Source organism: Pleurodeles waltl, chromosome 10 (genome assembly GCF_031143425.1).
Source record: "Pleurodeles waltl isolate 20211129_DDA chromosome 10, aPleWal1.hap1.20221129, whole genome shotgun sequence".
Taxonomy (NCBI): domain Eukaryota; kingdom Metazoa; phylum Chordata; class Amphibia; order Caudata; family Salamandridae; genus Pleurodeles; species Pleurodeles waltl.
The window spans coordinates 1,058,455,037-1,058,480,885 of NC_090449.1; the positions used below are offsets into that span (position 1 = coordinate 1,058,455,037).

Consider the following 25,849-nt stretch of genomic DNA (forward strand, 5'->3'; position numbering starts at 1 on the left):
AGACTTCTCTTATGGCTGCAAAAACAAAAAGCCTTAGAGCATCCTTCATCAGACAGCGAAGAGTCACCACAAACTTCTCGCCCTCAGAAGAGAACAGGTGAGAGAGAGAGAGGTGCGGATGAACCACCAAGAAAAATACACAAAAAGACTAAACAAGTCTTAACTGAAGAGGCAGTTAAACATGGACCAAAAAAGGTTCATTCAGAACCTACTACGCCGTTACACCGGAAAAGCACCTCAAAGAAACCATCCCTGTCTCTGTCACCACAAAAAGAGTCAGAAAAACTCTTTTTGGTGAAAAAACAACCGTCGACGACCGCCCCGTCGACGACAGTGTCGACGGTAACAGCGACCACGGTATCGTCGACGTTCACAACACCATCCTCACCGATGATTATGACGTCGTCACCTTTGTCATCGACGACGATTATTACTGCAAGAATCTTCAAAAGAGCTTCGTCGGCAAACACATCGTCGACAGCGGAGGCTTCCTGGGTTCACAAATCATCCAGGGCACTCCCATCTACGCAAACTACGTCGGCGAAGCGACCGTCGTCGCTAAAATACCCGTCGACGAAGGGACCGTCGACTAAGGAAAAGACGCAGTCATGGACGGAAGCGTCGACGAGAGACCCGTCGACGACAGTACAGTTGACGACAGTACCGTCGACGAGGGAGCCGTCGACGAGGGAGCCGTCGACGAGGGAACCGTCGACGAGGGAACCGTCGACGATGGATCCGACGATTACCACAGCATTAACAGTTTACAAACCTTTGGACATTTCACCAGCTCATTCCTCATACCATCATGAGGACTCCACCAGATTCTTACCCCTTTCCCTTATTAATATAGGAGACAAGCCATCTGACATTTTGCCGATGCATACATCACCAAGTAAGGTGCTGCCATACCCACCGCAACATCTTTTAGACGATGAGGATGATGACGTTCAAGGCATGTTTGGGGCAGCTAGTAGCCCGTCCCAACTAAATGTCAAATGTCAAGAGTTTGATGAAGAAGAGGATCAACATTACCAGCATAGTTATGCTTCAACATCTTATCCACAGACAAACCAACCATCGCCTCTAGCTATGCCTAGCACATTAGTGACAGATTTACAACATATGTTGAAGGACTACTATAAAAGGTCCCACCGTCAACTCAGTCCACGCCACCTAGACCTCAGAGTTACCAGCAAGCTCAAACTACTAATGTTTCCGAAACGCCTCAGGCTAGTAGACCTGTAACTAGCCAAGCTCCGGAAGCTTACCTCTCGTCGGACGACGAAAGGGAAGAGGGCGAGTTAGCAGATTCAGCTGCTAGTGAATGGAACGACTATCTCGTTCCCACACCATCTCCACCTCCAGCAGCTCCAGTGGATTCTCCTCCAGAAGACATAGGAGGTTTCCATAATATCATAGAGAGAGCGGCGAAACGTTTTGGCCTGGAAATTGTTTCCCATGAAACTGAGTGTTTTTTGTATGACTTTAAAGAGCCATCAAAGAGATCTGTAAGAGCCATACCTATTGTGGATTTTTTGTGGCAGGAGGGTTTGAAGGCAATGAAAAACCCGGCAACAGTGCCTTCACAAATGCCAAGGTTAGAGAAAAAATACAAGGCCCCAGATGATTCTCCGGCCTGTTTAGTCTCACAACCGAAACCTGACTCGGTTATATCACAGGCGGCTCAACGACGATCCAAAAACCCCTCTACACCTATTGCGTCTCCCCCAGACAAAGAGGGAAGGAGACTAGACAATATTGGTAAGAAATTCTCCTCGGTTGCTGCAGTAACGGTAAAAGCGGCAAATTCCCTCGCCATCCTGGGAAGATACGATCGGCAGATGTGGGCAGACATGTCCGTTTTTGTAGATTCACTGCCAGAAGATCTCAAGGTGGAGGCTAAAAAGGTCTTGCAGGAGGGAGAAAGGGTTTCCGCAGAGATAATAGACAGTGCAATAGATATTTCCCTCACTGGCTTTCGACAATTAGCTGGAGCAGCAGTCCTGCGCAGACAAGGGTGGCTTAAAGCTACTTCATTCAGACCAGAAGTCCAGACTCGTGTTCTCGACATGCCCTTCGATGGAGAGAGTTTGTTTGGCAAACATGTCGATGATATGCTGCAGGCTATCAAGACGGATACCGATACGGCAAAATCCCTAGGTACCCTGCAATATAAAAAACTACCTTTTCGTGGAGCAAGGGGTAGAGGTAATTACTCCTTTCGAGGTGGATACCAACAATACAAGTCACAATATACATCTTCCTCCACAGGACCAGGACATCAGCACCATCAACAACAGCAGCATTATCGATTACCACCAGCCGCAGCTTACAAACATCCGGCTAGAGGAAGAGGAGCTGCCCGAGCAAGAGATACAGGCAGAAAGCAATGACCAGCGGATAATCTCAACACCTCCCCAATCAATATTGAAGGTCGGAGGTCGCATCAATTCTTATTTCCCCAAGTGGAAGGCTATAACATCGGACAGATGGGTACTAGATGTGGTGACCAGAGGTCATACTCTGGAATTCATCCAAACACCACCGAGTGTCCCACCATCGGGTACACCGCCTCTGAGGTTGAGCCAACTTCTCAGGGAAGTAAGGATAATGCTAACAAAAGGAGCAATAGAACCAGTCCCTTTATCTCAAAGGAACAAGGGATTCTATTCCCGGTTTTTCCTTCTCAAGAAACCCTCAGGAGACTGGCGCCCCATCCTGGACTTGAGAGCACTAAACAAGTTTCTAAAGAAACAATCGTTCAGGATGGTAACGTTGCAGGATGTCCTGCGTCTCTTAAACACGGGCGATTGGATGGCATCCCTAGACCTCCAGGATGCTTATTTTCATATCCCCATATATCGCAACCATCGCAAATTTTTAAGGTTCAGGGTAGGAAGTATGCACCTCCAATTCCGGGTTCTACCATTCGGTCTCAAATCAGCCCCCAGAATCTTCACAAAAATGCTAGCTCCAGTAGCAGCACATCTTCGCCAGGCAGGTATCCAGGTCTTCCCTTACCTGGACGACTGGCTTATAAAGGCACCCTCAAAATTCCAAGTAACAAATCATATTTCCTATTGCCTTCATTTGTTACACAGCCTGGGGTTTGTAGTCAACTACCAGAAATCTCAGATATACCCCAAACAAGAATTGAGTTTCTTGGGAGCAATTTTGGACACAGTACGCAGCAAAGCGTACCCATCACACGAGAGGAAACAAAAGTTAACCTCGTTGGCAAACAACCTATCCAGAAAAAGGTTCGTTTCAGTCCGCATCTACAAATCATTGCTCGGAATGATATCATCGTGCATTCCGCTAGTCCCAGATTGCAGACTCCATATGCGACCCCTGCAAGAGCAATTGGACATACAATGGACACAGGTCCTCGGCTCCTTCGAAGACAAGATTCGCATAACGCCTCTAATGAAGAACACTATGAGGTGGTGGGCGACTCCAACCAATTTCTCAAAAGGGCTGTCTTTTCTTCTTCAAACACCAAGTTACATAGTAACAACGGATGCCTCTCTCGAAGGATGGGGTGCACATTGCCAGGACCTGCAAATCAGCGGAATCTGGAATCAGCAAGAGAGCCAGCTCCACATCAATTATCTAGAACTCAAAGCAATACACTTAGCTCTAAAAGCTTTCTTGCCAAAGATACAATGTTCAAGCGTCTTAATCCGGACGGACAACATGACCAGCATGTTTTATCTAAACAAGCAAGGAGGCACAAGGTCCCTACAACTCTCGCAGCTAGCCCAACAAATTTGGACATGGGCCATCAAACACAATATTTCACTAAAAGCGGAGCATGTGCCAGGACAGATCAATGTTCTAGCAGACACCTTGAGCAGGACAGTAATTCCTTATCACGAGTGGGAGCTAGACCAGAAAACTCTCAATGGCCTGTTTCTATTATGGGGCAAACCGAACTTAGACCTATTTGCCACTCTCGAGAACAAGAAATGCCAGTTCTACGCAAGTTGGCTTCCCCAAAAAGATTCGTGGGGGAATGCGTTTTCGATGAGATGGTCAGGAGTTTATGCCTACGCTTTTCCTCCGATCCCGCTCATTCCGAGAGTCATCAGAAAAATGAAGACGGAGGGGTGTCGACTTCTACTCATAGCTCCCAGATGGCCCAGACAAATATGGTATACGGAGCTCCTCATGCTCTCCGAACGACCACATCTACCACTCAGACAGAGTCCGACTCTTTTAACGATGCACCAGGGACAAGTCACACACCCACATCCGTCGTCTCTTCATTTGTCGGCTTGGCTCCTGAACACAATGAATACTTAAATCTCAAAATCTCCCCAGAGTGTAGAGACATCTTAGCAAAAGCTAGAGCTGACACTACCAACAAAACCTATAGACTTAAATGGAAACGGTTTTGTGTTTGGTGTGCAGCGGAAAATATACATCCTTTATCTTCTACTCCGGAACAGATACTTCCATATCTCCTGCTCCTGGCAAAATCAGGACTTGCATATTCTTCCATACGGGTACATCTGGCGGCAATCTCCAGATACCGCAGATCACCAGATAAACTCTCTTTGTGTTCCACAAGAATTGTCAAACAATTTATGAAGGGCCTTTTTCGGGTCTTCCCGCCAATTAGGAAACCCCCGCCTCTATGGTCATTGAATGTTGTGTTGATGCAACTCATGAAAGCTCCTTTTGAGCCGATCCACAAAGCTGACCTAAAATTCCTCGCATGGAAAACAGCGTTACTGTTAGCTCTTACTTCGGCAAAAAGAGTCAGTGACATTCAGGCGTTCACCATCAAACAGCCGTTCCTCCAGTTTACAAACTCAGGTGTCATCCTGCGGACAAATCCTAAATTCATTCCGAAAGTTCCCTCAACATTTCATTTAAATGAACCAGTCATCTTAAAAACCTTTTTTCCAAATCCGCAAACAGTGGCGGAAAAAACATTACATTCTCTCGATATTAAAAGATGTTTAAAGTTTTATCTACAGAAAACTCAGGCCATCCGCCAGTCGGATCAATTATTTGTAGCGTTCGGCGGAACAAAGAAGGGACACGCGGTGTCCAAACAGACTTTAGCAAGATGGATTGGCCTGGCGATTCAATTCTGCCATTCAAAAGCAGGAAAGCCGCTCCACACCAAGGTGAGAGCCCACTCTACAAGATCGGTAGCCACTTCAGCGGCACTCTTTGCAGGTGTACCACTACATAGCATCTGTAGAGCAGCAACATGGTCCAGCCAACACACATTTACAAGACATTACTGTCTAGAGGAGACAAACCAGGTCGATACAGCAGTGGGACAAGCAGTGCTGAGGCATCTATTTCGTTAAGGTGAGCCTCTTACACATCCCACCACCACACTCGAGGTATGGTCATTAATGGTTCATTTTCTTCTACTGTTTAACGTGTCGTATTCTCCATAATAATAGCATAAACTGTGTCAGGATTTCTGGCCACACACATTTTATTGCTTTTATATTCGTATGTTTGTGAATATAAATATAATTATATGTAAGTGCATATTTAAAACTGAACTAATGTGAATCACATCACGTATAGAATTACGATGGAATTACAGTCAATGTAATTCAGTAAGTAAGAAAACATTACTGCTCGTTACTCGGATTCAAGCATGTGAATCTATGAAAGATCCAATACTGGAGAAGAAAATTAGTTACTTACCTGTAACTGCAGTTCTCCAGTATTGGTATCTTTCATAGATTCACATGCGACCCAGCCTCCTCCCCTCAGAGGCTCCCCTATTATACAGATATTAAACTTCACACTCCTAATAGAAAATCTGAGGGAATTCAGCCTCTGTTGGGAGTGTTTGGGAGGGGCTGAATCCTGATTGGTTGATACTCAAGTTTGGGTCTTTTCACAAAACAAAGTGGATAGACTGTAAAATACCTTATGAGGCCTACTTGGGCCTACTGGTTTTATTTTTACTGACTTACTGCTTTTTATATATTTAAATTTACCGTGAGGCTCCCACCTCGACGACGGGGATGATTCAAGCATGTGAATCTATGAAAGATACCAATACTGGAGAACTGCAGTTACAGGTAAGTAACTAATTTTCTTATTGGCCATATTTTGAGGTTTGCAAAGTATTCTGGGTAACAGAACCTGGTGAGAGCCCCACAAGTCACCCCATCTTGGATTCCCATAGGTGTCTAGTTTTCAAAAATGCAAAGGTTTGGTAGGTTTTCCTAGGTGCTGGCTGAGCTAGAGATCAAAATCCACAGCTAGGCACTTTCCAAAAAACACGTCAGTTTTCAATGTAAAAATGTGATGTGTCCATGTTGCGTTTCATGTCGCAGGCATTAGGCCTCCCCACGCAAGTGAGGTACCATTTTTATCAGGAGACTTGGGGGAACACAGAATAGCAGAACAAGTGTTATTGCCCCTTGTCTTTCGCTACATTTTTTCCTTCCAAATGTAAGACAGTGTGTAAAAAAGATGACTATTTGAGAAATGCCCTGTAATTCACATGCTAGTATGGGCACCCCGGAATTCAGGAATGTGCAAATACCCACTGCTTCTCAACACCTTATCTTGTGCCCATTTTGGAAATGCAAAGGTATTCTTGATACCTATTTTTCACTCTATATTTCAGCAAATGAATTACTGTATACCCGGTATAAAATGAAAACCCATTGCAAGGTGCAGCTCCTTTATTGGCTCTGGATACCTAGGGTTCTTGATGAACCTACAAGCCCTATATATTCCCACAAACAGAAGAGTCCAGCAGACGTAGCGGTATATTGCTTTCAAAAATCTGACATCGCAGGAAAAACTTAGAGTAAAACGTGGAGAAAACTGGCTGTTTTTTTTCACCTCAAATTCAATAATTTTTATTTCAGCTGTTATTTTATGCAGGAAAACCGTGTAGGATCTACACAAATGACCCTTTGCTGAATTCAGAATTTTCTCTATTTTTCAGAAATGTTTAGCTATCAGGGATCCTGCATTGGTTTCACATCCATTTCTGTCACTAACTAGAAGGATGCTGAAAGCACAAAAAATAGTAAAAATGGGGTATGTCCCAGTAAAATGCCAGAATTGTGTTGAAAAATGTGGTTTTCTGATTCAAGTCTGCCTGTTCCTGAAAGCTGGGAAGATGGTGATTTTAGCACTGCAAAGCTTTGTTGATGCCATTTTCAGGGGGTTAGGGGGGACCACAAGCCTTCTGCATTCCTTTTTTCCCCATTTAAAAAAAAAAACATTTTGCTGTTTTTTGGCTAATTTCTTGGTCTCCTTCAGGGTAACCCACAAACTCTGGGTACATGTAGAATCCCTAGGGTGTTGGGAAAAAACGACACAAATTTGCTGTGGGTAGCTTATGTGGACAAAAAGTTAGGAGGGTCTAAGCGTGAACTTCCCCAAGTAGCCGAAAAAAGGCCTGGCACCTGAGGGTGAAAAGGCTTGGCAGCGAAGGGGTTAAATAGCTAATATCTCACTAATCTTGTGAGCTTAATAAATAGCTATCAGGAATGTAGGAGTGAAATGTGCACATACCCTAATAACGGCCGTCACCCATGCGTCTTCTCCCACATTCTGTTATGTTTATGTGGGATTTCATCAGTGCCGGCGTCCAACGCTGCTTATGGCCACACGTTGCATCAATAAGTTTCTTTGAAGATATAGTACGACATTTTTTAAGCTACTGGTGAAGCTTCAAAAGTTGATATTTTACTACTCCTCAGACAGGAATCATCCATATGGAAATGCGCCTTGGTTTTCCTCTAGTAGGAACAGTGCAGCCCGAATTGCTGGGAACACAAGCAAATCCAGACCCCGAATCGCCTATTTGGGCCTCGTCTTTAGGGTGCTGTGGCATAGTGGGCACTGTTCCAACATATGGGCTTATGTTTGTAACTTGTAAGCTAGGAGGCCTCACCTAGGCTTTACCAAGGTTTTGGGATACTGTACATGTAATGCAATATTACCAATAGGCAGTAAGTGTTTTTTATTAATAGCAAATTGCATTGTAGAAGTGAAATCCTTTAATTTTTTTGGAGTGTTTAATTCCAGTAGGAAAGATAAAATACGGCCTGCAAAGTGTTTATCCTTTTAACAATTTAACAGCTTTGCAGGCATGATAAGAAATGCCACAGTGTCTGTTTATTTCTTGTAGGATTGCATTCTTTCTATTTCCCACCAGTTGAAATATGTAATAAATAATGGTTCATTTTATGGTCAATGCATTCCTTTGTCACAAAACTTTCAAAAGGAATGCTGTTTATTGCTGGGATGTTTAAAACATGACACTTCCCATTGATTTTCTGTGTTGCTCAGTCTTTACATACTGCGACCAGAGAGGCCGCTGTGAGGAGCCTACCCTTTATTTTTTCATGAACAAAGGGAATCATTTATTTCTTGTAATTTGCTTGTGGGTGGTTAAAGGCTGAACAGATTTGGCGGAGATTGATCGCCATTGGCTACCGTTTCGATGACATAATTTATCTTAGATAAATCTTTAGAATTTATCAAATTCAAAAACGTTTTCCTTCCAAGAATGCTTGGTTTTATTTTAGGGTCTTGCACATGCGTTTTTTGTTGATATGTACGGCTCAGTTTAAGGGTGACTTTATAGCTTACTGGAAATAAATGCTACCAACTCGTCTGAAAGCCTGCTTGTTAGTAATTATAAAGTTACGAGGCACTATTAAACAGTACACTGTTGTTATAACATCACGATGGTTTATGGTCAGAGGGGTAAAAACCCTAGTGTGACAGATGCAGGTATGCCCATTCATACGAAGCTGGCCTTGGGTAACTGTAGTACATACGACCTACGTCTGGCTTTGATGACTTGAAGTTAACATTATCAAGAATTGTAATACAGCAATTCATCGATGTTATCCTAGTCACGAAGAGTATCGACTTCTCATTTCTGTGATCGCTCCTCCTAACATTACACAGTAGAGTACTCATGCCCGTGACCTAGAACTTTAAGTGTGGTTGTAGTATTTTTTTGTTATATCATTCCTCTTTCATGAATGATCTTGTGTGCAGTGCTACAAAAAGGAAGCCCGTAATTGCATGAATCAAAAGATACGTAGGGTTTGGGTACCAATATGCGTGGCCGGTAGCGTCAGGATTTACTCGTTACACTATTTTAAAATACACCAGCAGCATGGCGTATATCCATCAATAGCGCAGTGGAATGCTTATTCTGATACGGCTGTGCAAGTGTGCATTATTTAACAGAAAAGAACTCTAGCGAAATACGCCTGGTAAAATACCTTTTGTTTCTTGTAAAGTCCGTTCAATCATTAGAATGTGGAGAAAAGAAAAATATGTAAAGGGCTGTGCCTTGTATCTTACGACTACCTACTGATAGCAAGTCCTCTTTTGTAAAGGACTTGTGTTCCGAGGTCTTTGAATACTTTGATTTTATCCTGCATCTGTTAGATATTTTAGCAGCACAGTTTTTACAGGAATCATGTAACTACACATATTCGTTCACGATTCAATCACACTTATTTTGCTTTCCATCATAGCAGTACCTGGGTGGACTTTCCTCCAGAGTGGCAAATGGTATACTAACCTGGTTCTTGCATTTTGGTTTTAATGCTTTATTTCATGTCCTGAGAACTTCCCATAGTTAAATTTTTTATTTTTTTTTATCAGGTAGAATACGAATTATTGCAAATGCCTTGAACTTGTTTAAGGTTAGTTATTGTTTTTTTGGGCATTAGGTTTAGTAATTCCCTCTCTGTTGTGATAGGCACTCCCCACACCTATAATTTATTTGCACGGCATTAAACGTGACAACTCAGCAGCCAGCAGAACATATTACTTACTTTGCCGAAATAAATGCTAGTTTATATTTTAATGCATGCCTTTATACCCCTGTCGCCACTTCATAATGGCCCTGTCTCGGTTTTAATATCTACCTGCGCTGCTCTCCAGAGCCTACAAGCAAAGGAAGTTGGATAAAATATGCTTAGATCTTTCCTGATGGCATGTTATAGTTCGTTCTAAACCAGCAGTATCAATTTCCTTCATGCTTTACGTGAATTGCAAACCAAAAGGATAAGCATTCTATCGTTAAATTTACAGACAGACCGAGCCTAGTCCTACGTTACTGTTATGGTAAACTTATAATACAGACAGCCATGGAGCAGTGCAGCATTGTTTGTAGTATGGGGGACAGGGAATCAATATAGAACGTATACCATTTTTTGTTTATTTATTTATCAGATAAGGCATGCTACTTTGTGAAGAATGTCAGAGCGAATGCAAGCGTGGAACACTAAGAGAAGTTAGAAGAAAAATACTATGAGCAATTAAATACAGATGTTGCACGTGGATTATAATCACATCGAGTGCATGTGGCAAAGCTAGGCAATAGGACATGCACATATTATTGTGACAATAATCAAGATAACTCACTTTTCTCCAAAGATGGTCCACATGGAGCCTGCTTAGGTTAAAAAAGAAGTTAAGAGTTTTTTTTTTTTAAAGATTTTGTGCAGTTATGACCAGTGAGGAACAATCGTGTTTTCTATATGGCTTGGCTAATATGTATCATCTTGTCGAGGAAGGGAGGATTTGTAGTTGGGACTAGGGAGCCCCATGAACAAAAGAATGAAATTGTGAATTGATAATTTTGATTAATATTGAATTGCAATTTCCAGATCGCAGATCAAAATGTACTAGAACATTTTTTTTTACCTAGTGATTTTGTAATTGTGGCAGTTGGAAATTTGCCTTTTCTGCAAGATTACCATGATTTTTTTGTTTTTGTCTTTTTTGCTGAGTAGGCTATAGACCTCTGTGCAGTTTTTCCCTGCTAACCAGTTATAAAGTGCTTGTGCACATCCTGTCAGCATAGTAAAATTGGTATACTTCATATTGGCTTATTTAATTTACCTACAAGTCCCTAGTTTATGGTACCAAGGTGTACTCACGGCCTGTTAGGTAAATGTCACAAGTGGACTACAAACACCCATTGTGCCATCCACTAAAGTGACAATGTAAAAATGACTGCAGGCATGTCACCAATGGCTTGGCTGTTCAGGTTTTGACTGCAGAATCAATCTGCCAGAATAGCCCTATTTGATTGGCCTAAACATTTCTTTCAAATATTTGTAAGTCATCCCTAAGTAGGCCTTATTGACCATATGGGTAGGGTTTTTAGTTTTTAAGATAGGGAATGTACAAGTTTAATGTAAAGATGTTCTTACATTAAAAAAGCCAAAAATGCTATTTTCACTGTTGCAGAGTAAGCTGTTCCATAGCAAAGCATTGGGATACAATATTACCTTTAATAAATGTTATCTTCACCTATGAAACAGCTTAAGAAATATTGTAATGACTCTTTGTAATAGTTAAAAAAAAAATCAATGTAATGATAATGTCCAATTTTGTCTAGTACATTAAAAGTACTTTAGAAAAGTTACCTTTGCCAGCCTAAACCTTCCGAGGCCTTCCATTGCCTTCCAACTGTCATCTGGCAGCTGATTACTCCCGTGTGCTGACCCTCTGTGCTGAAGTGTGAATTACTCCCAGGAGGAAACAATAGGCTCACCTGAATGGGCAAAGATGATAATTTGAACCTGATAAATTATGCAGGAGATGCTGGGAGGTTCCTCTCTGACATTAAAGTTTTAGGTCTTGCTTGAATGTCACATCCTAGTTGACAGGTCTGCTGGGGTTTTTCATATGACACATGACACATCCCAAAGAGGCCTCCCCTCTCACAGGCAAATAGTAGCTGACACTTGGGCAGGACACCTTTTTTGTACTGCCAGTTAGGCCCCAATCACAGTGAGACTGTCTTTGACATTACAGAGTCACAGTGTGTTTGAGAGGTCTGATGGGTTTATATATAAAATTTTGGGCCTACTTCAAAGGAAGGAAACAATGTCAAAACCCTTTGCATGTATCCACTGCCTGGTCGCTGAAAGCTCAGCTTTGATTTTACCAGACATCTGTCTCTGAGTTTGTAAACAGGACAGGCACAGCCTAAAACTGGATTTTAATGTTAGATGTGGGAGGACACCAGAATTAACATAGTACACTCCCACACACACATCGCTCTTATAGCCCAAGTTTAGTGTGGACAAAGACAGCAATCTTGAAAATTCCCCAAGTAGGTATGGTTAAGCCTTGGGAACCTTTAACTCATTCGGAGAGGGCATCCCCAGGGGACATTCCCACCCTCTACCATGTACCAAGCATAAATGTGCCACCTCCATGCGCTCACTTCAGAACACTCCTGAACCTGTTGTAGATCAGAAGAGTGCTGAACTTGCTGTCTGAAACCTGAGGAGAGCCTATGAGACTGGACCTCCCCTCCCAATTGGACCCAAATCAAAACTGGACTCTGAGGGTCATAAGGTTGACCTCTTGTTAAAAGGTACAGAGACACAACAAGCTACAACATCTCAGCTAACCAGTAGCAACTAGACCCTCCTGTTGGCCTCTGCCTGCCACCCTGTTAATCTCAAAGTGCCTGCCTTGAGGCCATGGGATGCTTTAGAAGTGTACATGTGGAAAGGATTGGGACTTAAAGGACTAAAGTTACAAGGTAAAATTCTTGACCAGAACGAATCTGGTTAGTATATCTGACCCACGCTCGATTGTGGTCAGCATTAACTTGTGCCTATATCTTGGTCTACCGTCATCCTTGACTATAGTTGAGACATTGTGCTTCTCCAGTATTGGATCTTTTATATATTCACATGCTTGAATCATTCCCCGTCATCGAGATGGGAGTCCCCGGTAATTTAATAAAGCAGTATATATATATATATATATATATATATATCACTATGATAGGCTATAATAGCAATGAAAAGGTGAGTTTAATAGCCTATCCATGTCCTTGTGGAAGAAAAAGAGGACCAAACTTGAACTATAACCAATTAGGTGACAGCACCCTCTAGAACACTCCCAACAGAGGCTGAGTTCCTCAGATTTTCTACCGCACGTCGTGTTAAGGGAGTCTCCATGAGCTCTGCTCAGTTCTTCAGCTTTTACTTCTTTTGGATCATCCAATATTATATTTCCTGTTTCATTTCTCTAAGTAAACAAGGTAAAAGTCTACATAAATATGTCTAACCTTTTCCTCAAAAACTCTCATTTTCTGAGAGATGAGGCTATTACTGGCTTGGATTACAAAATCTTAAATCTGTCACTATTAATGGGGACAGTGAGGATTCCTTCACCCCACAGGAGGAGTCAGAGGGTGATGTTGCACCAGGCTCTCCAGAAGGCACACAGAAAAGCCATAAAAAGACTTACCATGAGTCTTCATAAGGCACTTCTGACAGAGAGAAAGAAAAACATTTCTTTCTCTCAACTCCCTCTTCAACTCTGACAATACATCAGAGAGAACCTCATAACCTTACAATGGGGCGTCTGAAAACAGCCTGTAAAATAATCATTCACAGGAATTACTTTGAGGTGGTTGATGACAATGTTGAGTATTATTACCTCATCTACGAAGGGCCTCGTCTATGATGGCCTCATCTACGGATGGCCTCATCTACGATGGTCATCTATGACTGCCTCATCTATGACGGTCGTCTACTACAGTCATCTACAGTGATCGTCTATGACGGTCATCTACAGTGATCGTCTACGACAGTCATCTACAGTGGTCTATAATGGCCTCATCTATGAAGGGCCTCATCTACGATGGTAATGTACTATGGCCTCATCTATGATGTGTACGACAGCTATCTACAGTGGTCGTCTACGACAGTTATCTACAGTGGTCGTCTATGACGGTCGTCGACAATGCTCGTCAACGGTGGTCGTCGGCGACGGTCCTCTATGGTGGTCGTTGGCGACGGTCCTCTATGGTGGTCGTTGGCGACGGTCCTCTATGGTGGTCGTCAGCGACGCTCGTCTACGGTGGTCGTCAGCGACGCTCGTCTACGGTGGTCATCGATGACGGTCATCTACGGTGGTTGTCGACATCGGCCTCATCTACGATGCTAATCTACGACGGCCTCATCTACGATGGTCGTCTATGACATCCTCATCTATGACGGTAATCTGTGACATCCTCATCTATGATGGTTCTATATGACAGCCTAATCTATGATGGCAGTATCATCTACGACGGTCGTCTGACGGCCATATACAATGGCCTCCTCTATGATAGTCAACTGTGACAGTCTCATCTACGATGTTCATCTGCAATAGCCTCTTCTGATGGTTGTCTACTACTACGGCCTTGCCTACATTGACCTAGTCTACGGAACCACATCTACGATGGCCTTGTCTCTGTATGCCTTGTCGACGTCGGCCTTGTATATGACTGCATCCTCTACAAAGGCCTCGTCTGTGGTGAAGGCCTCGTCAACAACAAACATTGTCTGCATGAGCCCAGACTTTTACATCCGCCTCATCGAACTTGATCACAATACAAATTAAGATGAAAACATGTAATTGTCAACAAGAGCAAAACACACATAATCCAGAATAATTTAGTGTCAAGCAAAGAGGTGAGCATATCTTCAACAGTCCATAAATTGAGGGGCAATATATGGAACAATTACACCACTCCGCCTCTGCAGAGCATGGGTAAGGTCCATGTCTCTCATACTAGAGCTTCAGAGCATATTACAGTGGCAAATGGTGGATTTCCCACCAGATTTATTTTGGGGGGTTCCATACCCTTTGGAGCGAGCAACCAAACACTCCCAGTTTCCTATAGCAAACAAGAAATTAATTTGTTTTTTCATCATGTATTTAAACAGGAAAGCTGTAAAACCTATTCCAATTGCTCATATGTCCAGGAGGAATTACCATCATGGAAAACCCTATCATTCAAAATTCCGCCTAACCAGCAAGGACACGTTCTCATCTAGGTCCAGACTACTGTACGGGCTGCCAGTTCCCTGGTAATACGGCGCAGGTATAGCCACCAGATGTGGTCAGACATGCCCACGTAAATAAAATGTTTGCCAGAAAATGGAAAAAAAAAAAAAAATGCTGCTGTACTGGAGTGAGATGTCAGCATAGTCTATGCTATAGATAAAACTTCAATAGTATTCCCACAACTGGCAGGGTTAGTTGTCCTTTGGATATTATGGATCAAGGCCACAACATTTTAAAATTTGAGGTGCAAATATATCTAATATTTTATAGTACCATACTGACGCTCTGTATGCATGTTGACGACTACTTGGAAGCAGTCAACAGTGACTCTTGACACAGCATGATCTTTTGGAGCATTACAATTTCGAATGAAACAATCTTTAGAGGGACCCAAAAAAGACAATTATCCATTGATAAGTATCTGACTTAGCAACCCTCTCAGTAGCACTTAGGCTAGCTTACCTACAGTGACAACGTTCTGGTGCTGATTACAACATCCAGTGGGAAAAACCATTCCAAAAATGTTGTCATCTATTGCAGAAAATAGCGATGGACAAATAAGTCTTGGATCTCGTCACATATAGATATATGTTGCAGTTCACCCAGATTACCCCATCTACCTTCGGAAGGAAGTGCTAGCTACTCTGACCAAAGGGTCTATAGAGAGAATCCCACATTCTCAGCAAGAAAGAGGCTTCTATTCTTTGTTTTGCCTCATAAACCAGAAAACATCATAGTGTCCATCCAGCATACACCTCCAGAAATTAACAAGTATTTCTAGAAACAGTTCTTTTATATGGTCTCCTTCAGCACAGGATATATATTTTTGTTTTTGCATTCGCACTCATCAGAGTTCTTGAATTTGGCTTCCGATCAGCTTTTTCAGGAAGGGTTTCTCCAACTTCGACAACTCATTGATAAAAGCACCAATGGCATTTCAAGCATCCAAGGCCTCAGAGGCTTGCCTAAAGTTGTTTCACAGGCAGTGTCCTTGTGAATTATCAGAGATAATCAACTCCTCCATCAAAGAAGATACTTTCTGTTCAATTAGCTTTTGGGCGTCAGGTCCTCAACGATCAATACGATCACCGTTGTATGCCTGAAAATGAATGCCTTACAGGCGCAGCTACAAAATCAATAGATTCAATCAAACAAATCATTTTAGGGCCTGATGAATTTTCAAGTAGGTGATGAAAGTTCTAGTCTGGTAGTCTCAGACTACAAATACTTCCCTGGAAAGCTGGGGCAGTCATCTACAGAACCTCTAATTCGAGGAAAGTGGTCTCTGCTCCACAAGAGCATACATATCACTCACCTAGATCTCAAAGCTAGCTGTTTGGTCTCCAAATTTTCCTGCCAATGTAGCAGAGTCTTCGAACAGTACTACCAGCATGCAATACGTGAATAAACAAAGTGGCACAAGATCCATGGCGCTGTCTAAAGAAGACCAGGAAATTTGGTGTCAGCTAATGACACAAAGGATAACTCTTCGGGCTGAACATAGTCCCTGGACTAGAAATCTCATAGCAGACATACTAAAGAAAACTGGAAATGGCCTCCAAGAAGGAGAAATTGATCATTCGGCTCTAAGCATGATCATCTTGTTGTGGGCAAACTGCTCTATGTCCCTTTGCAACAAACGAAACCAGCAAATGCCAGTTCTGTGCAAGTTGCATCCACATCTAGGATCTTGGTAGAATGCTTTTGGACAGATGCTCCAGGATCTATATCTACCTTCTCTCCAATACCTGTAATTCCAAAGATTCTCACCAAGAGAAAAGCAAAGCAGTGTTCTCTTGTCCTGATAGCCCCCAGGTGGCTGGTTCAGAATTGGTTCACTGAGCTTCTCCTACTATCAGAAAACAACCACATTCACCTACCAACATTTTGTAAACCTTTGATGATAAACTAAGGCTGGGCCCTTCATTCTAACCTGACTTCTGTCCTCTTAGTTGCACAGTTCCTAAATTCCATCAATACAGAGATCTCAATATTCCTCAGGACTGCACGTGTATTCTCTCCAAGTCAAGGAGGAGGCCATGATAAGGACACGTAAACATTAATGGGAAAGTTTCTGCCTGTGGCACCAGAAAATCAAACCTACATCCTCTGCTAGCATAATCGGGCAAATAACTATCCTATCTCCTATCACTAGCTTGGTCACAGTTGGTACATGCTTCCGTTAAGGTACAGCTTACAACATTATCAAGATATGGCTGTTCATCACATTTTTACTTTCTACTCTTGCAGAATCATCAAACAATTCATAAAAGATTTATTCAGTGCTTTCCTACAGAAAGGGCTGCTTCATCGTACTGGTACCTGAACAAACTTCTATTTCTACTCATGAAGAGTTACTTTGAACCCATTCTCAGAGCACCCCTCATTTCTCGTATGGAAGGTCGTCTTTTTACTGGCGCTCACCTCGAAAAGTAGGGTAGAGAAGATGCAGGCTTTCTCAACACAAGAGCCTTTTTGCATCTCACAGGCCATTTAGTTCTTCTCTGAACCAATCCACAGATTTATTCCCAAGGTTCCTTCAGATTTTGCCTCAATGAGCCTATAATATTTCAGACTTTTCTCTCCTGAATTGAACATTACCAGCTGAGAGGTCTATTCATACTCTTGGTATCAAGTGATATCTAAAATTCTACTTACATCGCACTAGAGAACTCATGTGAACTGACCAAGAGTTGGAGTCAGATAGTCACACTCGTAAGGGTGCTCCAGTCACATTGGCAACCATCGCTGAATGAATTTCAGCTGCAATCCAGTAGTTCTACCACTCAGACTAGCAGTCCCCTCACAGAGAAAAGTAGGGTGCGTTCAACTGGGGCAGTTCCACTTCAACTACTTTGCGTAAGTACCTCTGGAGAAGATGTGTCGTGATGCAACTTGGAAAAGTGTGCATATTATTCATGCAGCATTAGTACCTGGAATCGGTGCAGCGCAATCATACAGCGGTTGGATTGGTTTTACTTTACCACTTATTTCATTAAGGGGAGCCTCTTTTGGTTTTATGTGTTTATGTATTCATGCAGATTTTAATGTAGGATGTGTATACGTGGATTTATATGTATACATTTATTATATTGCATATGAATATTATGTATATATTTTCTACCCACCATCCACTATTTGCGCTAATACTATAAGATATACAAATACAGTAACTGCTTGCTACTCTGATTCATGGGTGTGAATCTATGAAAGATCCAATACTGGAGAAGAAAATAAGTTACTTACCTGTAACTGCAGTTCTCCAGTATTGGTATCTTTCATAGATTCACTTGCGACCCACCCTCCTGCCTAGAGAGGCTCCCTTTATAGCTCGGGATTATCTGTTCCCACTTATGCTTGAAAATCTGAGGGACTCAGCCTCTTTTGGGAGTGTTCTAGAGGGTGCTGTTGCCGGATTGGTTATAGTTCAAGTTTGGTCCTTTTTAAAAAAAAGACATGGATAGGCTATGAAACTGACCTTTTAATTGCCATTATAGCCTATGATGGTGATATGTATATATATATATATGAATATATATATATATATACTGCTTTATTAAATTACAGACGACTCCCATCTCGACGACAGGGAATAATTCAAGCATGTGAATCTATGAAAGATACCAATACTGGAGAACTGCAGTTACAGGTAAGTAACCCATTTTCTTCTTGGTGCTAGTTCTACTTAAAACGTTGAAAAAACATATCACCGGTTCCCCTGATTGGATTTTTGTCATTTTGGTGTCAATTTGTTTATTCAAATTTACTCTATTTTTCTAATCCATTTTGCATTTTTTATTGTTTTGCATTGCAACTTTATTACTGTTTTAGTACTTCATAAATTCTATACACATTGCCTCTAATTTAAGCCTGTTCGCTCTGTGCCACAGCTTCCGGGGTGTTGAGGTCAGCTTTATTTAATGACTTTAGTGGTTAACCCTGAGAAGGATTGTGCTTATTACTTGAGGTGGGTAATCACCTCCTGAACTAATAACCTAATTTATTACAGTCACTAAATTTATGTAGCAGTTTCCCAATAGTGAATCTTACTTCACAATTACTGATGTCTTATTACTGAGTTGCAGTTTGTGATTGGTTTCACTTTTCAGTTCTGCAAGCTGAAAAGGAGAGCGGTTGAGTGTGGATTGTGGCTGCTAAACATACCGAAAAGCTTCTCAAGAGAAGGGAAGAGGGGAAGATGTGCGCAAAAGGAAGCACTAATTCACTGAAAAAGAACTGTCTATTTTGGTTGTAACAGTGTGTTGCTCAAAGTGATGAGTTATTTTGAAAGTAATCGTTTACAGTTTTTGAGGGCCAACAAAAGAGGTATCTGGATCAGGAGCACATAAATGTAGTTGGTGTTACCTTCAAAAGTATTGATGAAGTTTGTAGTTTGATTTAAGATCACATATCAAGGAGAAGATGTCCTTGAGACAAAACAAAGCAAGTGGCATTGGATTGGACCATCAACTTAGCCTTCACTGGTTCAGCTATAAACCATCTGAAGCACCTCACAGCTAGGGGCAGTGTCTGGAGTGTCATACATAGACACTTTTTTTAACTGCACAGCCGGACATTTACACATTTTGTAATTATTTACTGCATTTCACTGAGTTGTTCTAGAGCATTTAGAAGTAAAACTGTGGAGGTTAAATTAAAAATATTTTAAAATGAAAGGAGTTGAAAAGCCAAATTTGTACTTCTATTATTAATATTTGCACTACATTGTGCAAGATGTAGTATAGTTAGAATTGTAGTATTGTTAGTGGCATTGGACTATTTTGTTAAATCATTACTACTTAATTTACAAGTTATTGCAATCTACATTTAAATTGTAGATGTGGAAATCAGATATTGAGGACCCTGCCAATGTATTTGAGGGTGGAGAAGTGAGCACATCAAGCCAGATTGGGAGTTCCTCTACACTCACTACAGAGCCAGCTAAAACGAAGTGGCCTCTTGCAAAACGTAAACAGCTGCATCAAAGAGCACCATTTACTATTAGAAGTGAAACAACTAGACAGGTCCTGCTTTCTGTGACCACCAAAGACATAGAACTATAGCCAGGGTTGGCCGTTATGTTGGTGTTTGTGTACCAACTACAAGAAAATATTCATGCCATGGAGGGTGCAACAACATAAGTACAAAGAAAAGCAGCTTTCCAGATGATAGTTAAAAACATGGAAACTTTAGGAACCTTTAGGGAGAAAGCAAGGGTGTGGAATTGTATAAAATATCTACTTGTCCCTAGGACATGTTCCTTCAACAATTTCCTTGTCCTGCAAAAAAAAAAAATCTACTTGTCCCTTTGGTGCCATGTAGAGCGTCAACACATATTGGCAGCAATCTCATTATTTGAGAGCAAATAGCCTCTCTGATTATGCCTGGGCTAATACTGCAGTAGGGCTTGAATACTAGCAATTTCCTTATTTTGCCACTTTTCTGCAGATCTACATACTGGGGCTGGAAGCAGCGGTAAGGAAAAGTTCCAGGGTTGGAATGCCCTTTTGAGTCTTTATAAACCTACTAACCTGGCAGTTTCATGGGTTCTCACAAGCTCTTCTCCAGTCTGTTCCCATGCTGGGAAAGGTTGGAAATTTACTCCTGACAAGGACAAGTAAAACTTTTTCCAGAGTCAGAGAAAAGAAGTGGTTGGAGGGAAAGTGAACTTGTAAACACTCAACATATTTTCACATGAGCAAATCTGCACATGTGTATTTGCTCCTGTTAAAATACAATCCACATTTCCTGGTCTTGTTCGGCAAATTAATGTGAGTCCATGAAATCTGTAAATCTGGACTAATGCGAAAACATATACCATGGGTGCACTTTTGTGACATTCTTTAGCAACTGGACCCCTAATTAGGTCCAAGAACTTTTGTTTTTATTACAATTCTCTCTCTTGCTCCATCCATCTATTGGCTGACTCCACTGTGAGTGATAGCAATCTGCTCTTTCACAAAGTGCACACTAGCATAAAAAGTAATTTTGTTCAGTGGCAGAAACTACTGAGCCAATGTGCGCTTTGACACCAAAATATTTTTGCCAATGTTTGTTACAGTGATGAGAGCCCAGCAGCTCCCACAACAATAACGCTTTACAAAAGCCATGTGAAAATAAGACACGTATTGACAAAACCAAAAGACTGACTATTAATGTCAGACCTGTTGGCTTTGCCAATGCTTGTTTATTTTCATGTTTTCTATAATCTTGTTGAAACAGGTTTCACTGATTTTCTATTAGCAGTAGTTTTGGAAATACTGGCATCCATCAAAATGTTTACTGAACGATGCTTCAAAGAAACAATACCTAATATTTCCCAGTAATTCAGCAAAACATTTATTTTTTTTGCATTTTTTGTGAACATTTTAGTTTGACAACAAAGAATCATTAATATTGCTTACAAGCTTCTGCAGATATTTGCTTTTAATCAGAGAGTATTCTGGGAGCATTACATGTATTCTCATATTGTTAAATTTTGCAAACATGTGTACACATGTTTTTTACTGGAACCGCTGTCAGTACTGCAGTCTGAGCTTACAGCATGTATTCAGAGCACTCATCCTAATAATAAAGGCTTTGCAGTATTGTACCATAAATACAGGCTCGATCAGCATTAGCATAGGGGCAGAAATATTACCTCAAATGCAGACAATTCCTTCCCTGTTCCATAATGTGGCACTGTAAATTGGCAGCTAAAGGGTTTGTGCTGCAGGGTGTTGGGCCTACCCGTCCCAAGGACAAAGTAAGCATGAAAACTTGTTGTCCTTAATCCCAAACAATATGTCCTGGGCATCAGGCTATAGGAATTCCACACCCCTGAACAAGGATTTCAAATAATATTCTGGTGCCAAATCCCTTACTGCACTTTGTGCTGCTTTGCATGGTCTTTTTTGTAATTGAAAGGTTCATGGGGGAGCCTTCATGCTTGTTTTGGTGTTGCTGTCTGCATATAGGTCATGGGGTCATGGGAGAGTTGAGTGCCACGTGTTCGATGTGGCTGCTCATAGCTGGGAAAGCTGGCTCAACGCATTGCCAGACAGAGGAGAGCTGTCCGCTCGGCTAACCCCCGCTTGACCTGCCTAGCCACCATCGCTGCCGTTGCTGACACCGCAGCTGCCGCCCCTCTACAGAAAATTCCTCATTAGCTAGTCAAGCCGCAGCTAGCCTCCGGAGCCTTGCCGGGACCTCAAGTGCTCTGCAGGAGCTTTGCAGCTGCAAGGAAGCAGTTTAGAGAGCCACACAGGAGAAGCAGCTAGCCATGGTCTCGCTACTTGTGTCGCTCACTGCCTGCCAGCCTGACTACCCAGTTTACCCTGCTACCTTGACTTGCTTACCTACTCTGGATGGCCTGGTCTGCTTCCAACTGTGGCTGCTTTTCCTCACCCCAGTTGCATCCCTACGCTCACACCTATGCTTACAAGGGGTCTATTCACAGGGGAGGGTGCTTGTTAGGGCCCCCCCCAGAAGTGGTAGAAGTCTCAAAGGTGGGCCAAGTAGCTCGGCCAGGTGCTGGTGTGGCTTGTGCCTCGCAGAGCTCCCCCTGACTCCACACGCTGCGTTGCACCTGGGTGCTCTGACTGCCCTTATCACCTGCATTAAGTTCTGGCAGCAAACTGTCTGCATCCAGAGTGGAAGCAGCTACAGAACACGTGGAATGCCCAGGTGGGTTCTGAGCTACGAAAATCAGCAAAAGTTAAGGTAAAAAGGAAAAGAAAAGATTATGTTTCACCTCTTCTCCATCCACTTTTCAGGGAGTTACTTATCCGCACATATTGCAAAATAATACACTGCGCCCAGCCCATTTTTGTTTTATTTTTTTTATATACTCCCAGCAACTAAATAAGTTATACTCAACTGCCATAAGAAGTGATACTATGAGAACTGGGAGACTAAGGTCAGCTCCACTCGCGGCAATGGCATGCAAATGAAAAACCCAGCCCAGTAAAAAACACCCTAAGTCAGGCCCAGTTATGACAATCACCTCACAGAAACAAATGGACCAACTCTGGAATAGCTCACTCTTCCCCACACTGTTTGACTTCTTCAAAAAAAGTCAAAAAGGAGAATTTAGAAGAACCATCTGGTGCAGAGGCTCCAGTGAGCAAAGATGATTTTAACTCCTCCATTACTTGCGAAAGCTTTGACAGGGAACAAACAAAAAACATATCCTGCAAATTAATTAATATAGGGCATAATGCCCGCAAAGCCTGCAATCCCTCTTTATGCTCTGAGCCACCTCACTAGCACACAGATTACTATAAGGACTGCACTCAACTTAGTCTACCCAATCAAACTAATTTGCACAATGAACAGCTAACAAACTCAACATTAATTCCAATCTTTCCAGGGGACATCGTCTGTGCGAAAGCGACAGGCAGAAGCATACCTTAACAGCAAAGAGAACAACCCTGTTAATCACGCTATCACCGTCAGTTCAATTTAGCACAGATAGCATCCTGGGAAAGTGGACCCATAAGGCCAACACAAACAACCAATACATTTAAGTCCTCCAATCACCCAACAGTATTTTCCAGCAGGAGTTAATTTCAGGAATTCCCAGTAAGTCGGTGGCCAGTGCTCAAGAGGGCCCAAAAAAAAGCAGAGAAATTGACTAACAGCTACCCAGAGTGTTGGACTGTCCTTCTGGACACACTAGAGGCAACTGTAGAAACTATGAGCTTTCATTCATCTAAACTAGATCTACAAACTGGAAACTATTGAAAGGGTTGGCAGCGGGTTTGAAGTCCAAATGCACCTATCCCTATTCCCTACTAAGATATAGGCCTTGTAATGAAACAAAAACAAGTACTTGTGAAACATTGTGTGCACAAATCACAGCACCTGCCGCCAAGGTGCTAACTCAAGAGAGATACAATACTAGATATATTGATAGTGCACCACTTGAGGTAGAATAATAAAGTCCAGTTAGTCCATATCGTTACAGCATCATCCTCTTTTTATTGTTATTAAGTTTTCCTTGCACATAAAGACAAACCAGCCAATGCGTTTCGTCCTTAACAAAGGACTTCTTCAGGGCTGAAATATGACAGAAAGAATATACTAAATATATTTACAAAGATACATATATAATATGTAAACTACTTACGAGTATAAAGTGCACAATAAAAACATGACCAGCACATTTAATTAATTAGTAAGACATGAGGACAAGGGACACCCATAAAGGAATATGCTAAATTTAAAGGAAACAGGAGAATATGAATATGAAAATAAAAATAGGAATAAGAGGAGGAATAAAAAAGAAGAAACAAAATAATACTATTAACACGATGTTCTTTAAAATATTACAGATAAACAGTAAATAAATACAGAATAGCAGTACGTACATATGTAACATCCACAAAAGAAAAAAGAAGACAAGAAAGAAGTGAACACACAAGAAGAACCAGCAACGTTTGTGAAAAAGTAGTGCCTGGAAATGAGGTAGAACAGAAAGGATAAATGCTTGCTTTTAAACCAAAGTTGGTAACAAACGTAAACAATCCCAAATATAAAAACAAGAACAAAATATGTAGATGCCACCAAATATAGCAGAGAACATTACTAGAGGTAAGTGTTGTTGAAGCCTAGTACAAAAAGGAATAGTCCTTTGTTCCTATATATAGATTATCCAAATAGAATGTGAATCAACAAAGTCCTACCTTATGTGTAGGTGATAGTCAGTTTCCTCTCTCATGCTGATTGTTGAGGTCGTATATACTAAAAAATGTAAAGTAAACTAACAATTAAAGATCGAAACAACACAAAGTCAAGCCTAGCAAATCACAGAGAAAAATATAATAAATATAGGATGGGAGAGAATGTAAAAAACAAAGAAAAGAAAGAATACTAATAGTAATGAGGCAGTGATAGAGTGGAGTGCCCCAACAAAATGCTGTGGCGAATTCAGATTGTTTTGATAAAGTGAGACAGAAAATAAATATGAAAGCAATTATAGAAAAAGTGGCATGCCCAATGGGTAAATCAAATGAGAACAAAGAGAAAGTAAACAGTCCAATATATATTATAAGAGTAGATGCTGGAACGCTGTAGACAAACGTATTGGTGAATGCCAAGATATAAAGTGAGTCTCAATAACACGTCCCTCCAGAAAAGAAATGGAGGTGGCAAAGTGTGAAATAGCAATGACCAGTGAGCAAAGATATCACACATAAAAAACAAGAGGCCAAGGAACGATTGTGTGGATGTTAAAGCACTTACCAAATAGATAGCGAGGCGATAACACCTCATGTAGCCAAGGCTCTGCCGGTTCCGAGATGCGTGTAAGCCGAGCTGCGGAAAATGCGCATTTTTAAAGGCCAGCGAACCTGACCATTTTCCCATGAGGACATGGGGAAAAAACGTTGCTAAGGAAACCGATCGGCAGGAGGGATGTCGATTGAGGAAGCGGAGGGGGCCATCTTGGACTACCCCACTTAATACTAGGAAGTAATATAAAAGAAACTGGTGCAACAGGAGTCGAGAAAAAGGGGAAATGAACAGAAAAAAGGGGGGGAATAAATAAAAATTATAAATGGATCGGGAATCAATAAGAATATAATAATATTGTGTAACGAAATAGCACATATGCCAAAAACGATCATAAAAAAGAATTACTAAACACTAACATTACTTGAAAAAAAAAGATGTTGACTGTGGAAGCGGAGGCGGCCATCTTGAACTACCCCACTTAATACTGGGGAGTAATATAAAAGATACTAGTCAAACAAGAGTCGGAAATAGACTAAGAAAGGGGAAAATAAATGAAAAATAGGAAAAAATCTGAAAACAATAGAAATGTAATGTTGTGTAACGAAATAGCACATATATCAAAAACGGTCATAAACAAAAAAGAATTGCTAAGTCCTGACATTACTCGAAAAAAGAAAGAACCCTTTTGCCATAATCAGCAATAAAGGATAGTAAAAAAGGGGATCTACAAACTGATTTGTTAAATAAAATACCATAGCTGCATTCATTCCAGGGGTGGATACCAAAT

The 25,849-nt window shown here is 41.5% G+C and overlaps 1 long non-coding RNA gene across 1 annotated transcript; it reads right to left on the reverse strand.

Moving 5' to 3' along the window:
• Nucleotides 1-23,791: 23,791 nt before the first annotated feature.
• Nucleotides 23,792-25,262, reverse strand: LOC138260854 (uncharacterized). Its single transcript, XR_011199027.1, has 3 exons — nucleotides 25,072-25,262; nucleotides 24,513-24,570; nucleotides 23,792-23,886 (listed from the first exon to the last, which is right to left on the reverse strand). It is a non-coding gene; the product is annotated as an uncharacterized lncRNA (long non-coding RNA).
• Nucleotides 25,263-25,849: the final 587 nt, after the last annotated feature.